This window comes from Coptis chinensis, chromosome 2, assembly GCF_015680905.1.
Source record: "Coptis chinensis isolate HL-2020 chromosome 2, ASM1568090v1, whole genome shotgun sequence".
Lineage (NCBI taxonomy): Eukaryota > Viridiplantae > Streptophyta > Magnoliopsida > Ranunculales > Ranunculaceae > Coptis > Coptis chinensis.
This window is the reverse complement of record NC_141457.1, coordinates 111,191,970-111,198,673: the sequence shown is the minus strand read 5'-3', so window position 1 is coordinate 111,198,673 and position 6,704 is coordinate 111,191,970. Positions and strand designations below refer to the sequence as shown.

At 34.0% G+C, this 6,704-nt stretch overlaps 1 long non-coding RNA gene across 1 annotated transcript; it reads right to left on the bottom strand.

Moving 5' to 3' along the window:
• Positions 1–446: 446 nt before the first annotated feature.
• Positions 447–4,330, bottom strand: LOC147520629 (uncharacterized). The gene is made up of 3 exons (XR_015214443.1): positions 4,075–4,330; positions 3,843–3,963; positions 447–1,030 (listed from the first exon to the last, which is right to left on the bottom strand). It is a non-coding gene; the product is annotated as an uncharacterized LOC147520629 (long non-coding RNA).
• Positions 4,331–6,704: the final 2,374 nt, after the last annotated feature.

The following is a 6,704-nucleotide window of genomic DNA, read 5'->3' as shown; positions in this document are numbered from 1 at the left end:
TAGGAATCCAGCAATAAGGCCCTTGTTTGTTGCAAGGCTAACTTTGAATGCGAAGGCACATTGGAGATGAACTCAAGTACTATGTCTAATATTTTGATTTTTGGATACATGTTCTTTGCTATCAAAATGCAAAGGCACTTTCGAGATGAACTCAAGTACTATGTATTATTGTCGGGGTTTATAAGATCTAATATTTTAGTTTTTTGGACACATGTTCTTAGCTATCAAATTAATGAAGGGATCTCTTATTTTGAATCTTGTTTTGTACGTATTTACAACATGAAAGCAACTTTGGTAGTACAACTAAATTTATCATGTAAAGATAAAACTTCATTCATCATCGAACTCTTATTTTGAATCTTGTTTTGCACGTATTTGCAACATGAAAACAACTTTGGTATGTTAAGTACAACTAAATGTATCATGTAAAAATAAAACTTCATTCATCATCGGAAAATAAAGTACTTCATTCATTCATCACCTCCACAAGTACAATGATCACTTGGGTATGTTTATTACAAATTTTGTTTCAAAACCATCAAAAATATCATCAACATTGACCTCAACAGTGTATTTCACAATAGTTTTCCCCCTTACACTATCTCCATTCGCTTCCATCTTCGCATCTTTAAGCCATTGAAAACCATCGCACCGTCTACACTTCAAGAACTTTTGTCCATATATATGTTTTTTCAGTACGAGAAGTAAGGAGTGCCCTCCTTACCCCATAACACTTCTGACAAGGTGAGTTGTTCCAAGGGCAATTTTCGAGCCAATGACCATCTTCGTCACATCCGAAGCACTTGGTCGATTTGCCTTGCATAATTGGTGACGATGTACCCGCTCCATTAGCTATTACCTTTTCCAACAACTGAAACCCAATGCATGAGTCATTTTGACACTTGAGAAATATTTTTCCGTTCGAATTTAGTAAGAAACAAAATCCTTTGCAACCTAGTTCTTTGCAAGGTCTGTGTGACCAAGGACAAACCCCACAATGGTCATCAAGACCACAGATTGCACATGACATCTGCAAATTTAAATGTCAATATTGAAGAAGTAAGATAAGTGAAAATGGTGAAATACTACGTGTATAGCACAAACAAAACATCACCTTTACAAATTTGTTAAATGAATTACCACCCATCTCGTCTAGAATGATTGTGTAAAGTTCCAAATTTATTTCTTTTGATCTTTGAAATTTTTTTCCTTCGATATCACTTCGCTAGTTAGATCTAGGTTTCTGTTTTTATGAGGAAGATAACAACTAACAATTTTAAATCCCTTTTAATCTCATCCGTCTGTTTAGTCGCATCTTACATTGACACGTGTCCAAGGGAATTTATGTCTTCACAAAAAAAACCTAACAATAAACTGACTAGACAACCTGCATTGACTGACTGTTGACCTAGTCAACCAATGAGATTGGGGGTCCAAAACAAAAGTCCAAAAAACTACGAGTCTATATCAAATGAGCACTCCAATTGGGGGTATATCTCAAAAAACCATTCTTTTTTTTTTGGGAGTTTTCCCAGTAGCCCACTACCTTAATTCACTGTTTCACACCACACCATTTTTTCAAATATTGGAATGAGCCGTTGATATTACCTTAGTCAAATTTCATGGTCCAAGTCAAGAACATGATACAGAATGGGCGTCTCGATCATTAATTCCATATATATATATATATATACAAAAAACCGAACTCAGGCTTTAAGGAATAAATAATAATCACAATATTTCTGAATACAACATTTTCTATGTACTGTTAAATGGTTGAATCAATGGAATGATAATGAAGACAACTGAAGGGCGTTATGAAGTTTCAACAGTCAAGGTCGAATGCTTTCCCTAGGATTCACGACAGAGTTACCATCCCCGTCACAAGTAATTAGATTTGGATTTGGTCAATAATCATACTATTATTACAACTTCAAATACTTTTTTAGCGCAGCTTTTGAATTGATCAAATTTTACTCAAAAGGATACCGGGTTACTCAAGAGTCTCAGATACATACTATTTTAGTTGCTCTACTAACAAATGATCAGTTAGATGTGCCGCCACATGGCAGGATTGGGTCAATAATAAAATACTGAAAATAAGTAACACACTAACACATCTATCCGCGTTTCTCGCATACCGACTTTCCAGCTCTTTACAAGCTTCAAAGTAAAAGCGTGCTCTTCAAAGAGTTGAAACCAACTTCCATATCAAATTTGAATGAATCAACGTTGCCTTAACTCAGCTTATATATAAGAGCAACCATGTCAATCAAATACATATCCTCGTCTTAATTTAATTTCATCACTTACACAACATACCCAACCTACATTGTGATCACTCACCAACCCATATTATTTTCACTCACTTGTAAAGGAAAACAACCTCCTAAAGAAACAATGAGAAATATTAACCTTATTTTTGCTCTTAACACCATCACCATATTCATCTTCTTCCTCATTCTTTCTTACTCTACGGCGGTCGACGCCTCAAGGCCTCTCAAAGATAATATTTCACCTTCTTGGATGAAAGGTTTCACAATAATAACACGGGCATATACTGGTCCAAGTAATCGTGGAAAAGGTCATTAATGGACAAGCTCACCTTATTCTTTACCAGATTCTCACACACTTCGTTGATTTTCTCCAAAATGGCATACGTACTTTTGGTTTAGAGATTTTTTTAGTATTTGTCTTCCATTATACGAGCGTCAGAGTTAGAAGCATGTTACAAATGTGTTGGTACTTCTACATCCTTGTACATTTATACTTGGTTTGATAATTGTAATTCCACTGTCCAAGCGTTAATATATATCTTGATGAAATGAAACAAATTAGATATCACTCTCGTATTTGGCTTATTATCTTTCCTTAATTTCATATATTTTCATTTGAAAGGGGCAATTGTCCCCAATTCCCATAGGGTTCCTTGCACATGCTGACATGAAGGACCTTCGTACTCAGGGGCGGCTCAAGGCCATTGGGGTCCTAAGCAAAACTCGAATAGGGGGCCTTCTACAATTAATACCAATAAAAATTGTTTACAACTTATTGCTTTATATATTTACATTATTTCATTATATGAATGCAAACCCTCATCCTTTATCCGGGCTTGGGACCGGCAATATATTATCAAAATACTTTGGCAAACTTTAAAGTTTTTTGTTTTGTTTTGTTTTGTTTTGTTTTTTTTTAACACGAAGAAATTATTACATTTCACAAACTTCAATTAAATTTCATTTTTCTTACTTTTTGAGCTGCAAAATCACTAATTAAGTTTTTGTATTCAAGTTCTTCTAAAAAATCTCTTTCTATAGATAATATAGTTAATCCACTCAATCTTAGTTAGGTATCAATTTTACCTCATCGTCCGGGGTCATAAATATCTTGAACTAAAGAGTTGAATTGTTCATTGAGGTTCTCATCAATACTAGCAAGCTGCAAGTCTACTGTTGAGTTATCATTTCTTTCATTTGTTTGATTTTCTTCAATGTTATCTTGAACATAAACACTAGGAACAAAATTTACATTAGGATCATTATCAGTTTGTTCTATATTTTCATTATTATCCATTTCTATTGGTTGGTCAGGTTGTTCATTTGCTAAATTATCGCTTGAACTAACCGATTCACTTTGTTTATAGTTTTTTATAAATTTAAATATAGCTCCTCCTTGAGATTCAATCGCCTCATATGCTTTTCTCTTTTCTTGACGTTTTTTATTACCGGATTTATACTTTCGGTTCATATCGAAATGTAAAATAATATGCAAGTAGCAAGCAATAAGTCCTCACATATAGTCACATAACATACCAAAATAAAAAATAAAATGGAAACAATCACCGTGAGATGAAGCTTTATTGATAGCCGAAGTCACATTGGAATTTCGAAAAAATAGACAATCCACAAGACCACGACAACCACTTTGACTAAGCAACTAGTCCAATTATATCTGTCAAAACCACTATCCATTGTCCACAAAAAGAAAATAATGAGTTTGAGTGTAATTATAAAATGATCTAATTAGAATTTAGATGATAACAAATTAACAATTAAAGTAAAAAAAGACCCCAACCTTTTTTTTTCCTTTCTTGAATAGTCTTCTCACAAGTCACAAACTTTAAACTTTAATAAATTGCTTAACAAAGAATTGCAAATAGAGATACAAAGAAGAAGAAAAATATAGAGAGAATGAGGGAGTGATGAAGAATGTTGATTAGCTATGGAGGCGTGTATTTTTTTGTTTGAGAAGGCGTAGGAAAGTGGGAAACGGTGGAGAAGGCTGAAGGCGAGAGAAACGAAGGGTTTGTTTCTCTACATACCGTTTTTTTTCTCTAGTTTCCATAAAAACTTTTTTTTTTCTCTCTATCGGTCTGAAGAAAAATGAGAATGCGATAGTGGGCTGGACCACTGGAAAATATTGGGGGGCCCTTTGGGCTGCGGGGCCCTAGGCGGCTGCTGATTTTGCTCTATGGATGAGCCGGCCCTGTTCGTACTTAACCTTAAGTCGAAAATATTATATTCCTTCGTTCCTCCCATTAAAAGCTTTTTACCCTCAAAACACGAAACGATAAACACGAAATTTTCCATTCCAAGAAAGCATTTTTTGGGTGATCTTAGACACACCCATAAAAACACTCACATACCCCATAACTAACTAAAGTTTTTGTCATACTCCAATAACTGCCTCAATCCAATAATATCTGTCAATAAAAAATAAAAAATAAAAACACGACATTTTTTTCTGGTAATCTTAGGCTTTGGCTAGGTTCATACTCATATTTCAAACAAACAGACTTGACTACAACCTTTAGCTTTATCATTTTCCCAGTCTCGCAATGTAGAAATGTAACATGGTACAAAAACGTACAAGCACTAGTTCGAAACAATGTCATATTATGGCTTGGATTTATTTTTACTCTGAAGTTCATTGCTTAAACTAGTTCATGAGTTCATGATATTATTCTTTAAAATAGATTAGTGAAAATAAATCCATGTATAGTGTAATTACGGTTATATTCATTGAAACATCAAAACCTTGTTTTGTCTTAGGTACGCCTAATAAAAAAAATAGTCATTTAGGAACATAAATGTGTCTAAAAAAATTATTTATTTATTTTAAAGTTGGAGTCATTTAAGAACATAAGAGTATTTTTATGAGTGTGTCTAAGATTTTATATATATATATATATATATATATATATGCATTTTATTTATTTATTAGAATAGAAACAATAAAATTTGAAAATCACGGAGCACTCTAATCGAATGTGAAATGTATTATGCATCTATTTCTAGATACAAAAGCACAATAAACAAATAGTTTCATTTATAAAGAAAACAACAAAGACCGGAGGTGGCACAACTATCCAAATATGTTAAATAGAACTAACGACAACGATGGGAGGTGACACAACTAGGGTTGTCACTAGGTTCTGATAATGGATAACTTTATAACCGACCTGAACTAAACCAATAAAAATTAATTTCAGTTTTGGTAATTTAGTTTCGGTTAGGTAATTAATGGATTCAATTTTGACTGAATTTTAATAAGATATTGGTTTGGTTTTGGGTTTGTCATTCACCGAACCGATAAAATATCATTTTAGTAATATTTGTACTTAATTTTCTATAGATTTTATAATAAATTGGGTGGGTGACTTAAATTAATTGTAATAATTTATGATTTGATTGATATAATAGTTTTCAATTTAATTTGGTTTGGTTTTTGGTTTTGGACTTTCGGTTTGCAATATATCTTATCAATTTGGTTCGGTTTTGAATGCACTATGATATTATCAGTTTGGGTCGGTTTCGGATACCCTTTTTTGTCCATCGGTTATTGGTTTGGTAATGGGTTTTCCAAAATCCGACCACCAAACCTATTCATTGACAGCCTAGGCACAACATATAATATATAGTCATATAGTTTCCATGAATGCTAAAATGATCAGAAAAATTAGTCCTGGATTTTGTCGAAGCCTGTTGCCACACATACTGTACATCAACTTAATATAAAGTTGTATAACGTATAAAAATCCATATCAAAGGGTACTGCACTTTAGTGGACTTGTAACCTCGACAAGACACAGATGTAGAGTATGTATGTCAAGTATACAATTTTTTTTTTTTTATTATTGATAAGTCTATTTTAAATGTACAAGTTCAGAATAGGAAAGGTCAGAGTCTGGGAAAGAAAGGCAAGGATACAAGCAGTGGGAGTCTGAAATCACCTCTCCTAGGGTTCGCGGTGGCTGTCCCAATACAACCGCCTCAGTCTCCATGACGATACAAGCCTGGAATTGCCGGGGGATCGGTACCACCACGGCAGTTCAACAACTAAAGGACCAGATAGGAAAGTTTAATGTAGATATTATATGTTTATCCGAGACCAAAGCTACTAAGGAAAGTGTACATAAGTTAGGCAAGAAGTTGGTTCAGCGATAGTGCCCATTGGAAGGTTTGAGTGGTGGGTTAGCCATTTTGTGGAAGGAAGATGTGAAGTTGGAAATTCTAGGAGCATCTCACAATCAAATCCGCAGTAAAATTTCAAATTATTTTCATAAGGATCCTTGGTTATTTACTTTTGTGTATGGGGAACCAGCAGCGCATAATAGACATAGAGTGTGGACAGAACTAAGGGACATTGCACCTTTAGTGCCAGGTCCTTGGTGCCTCTTTGGCGACTTTAACGCCATATCTAGC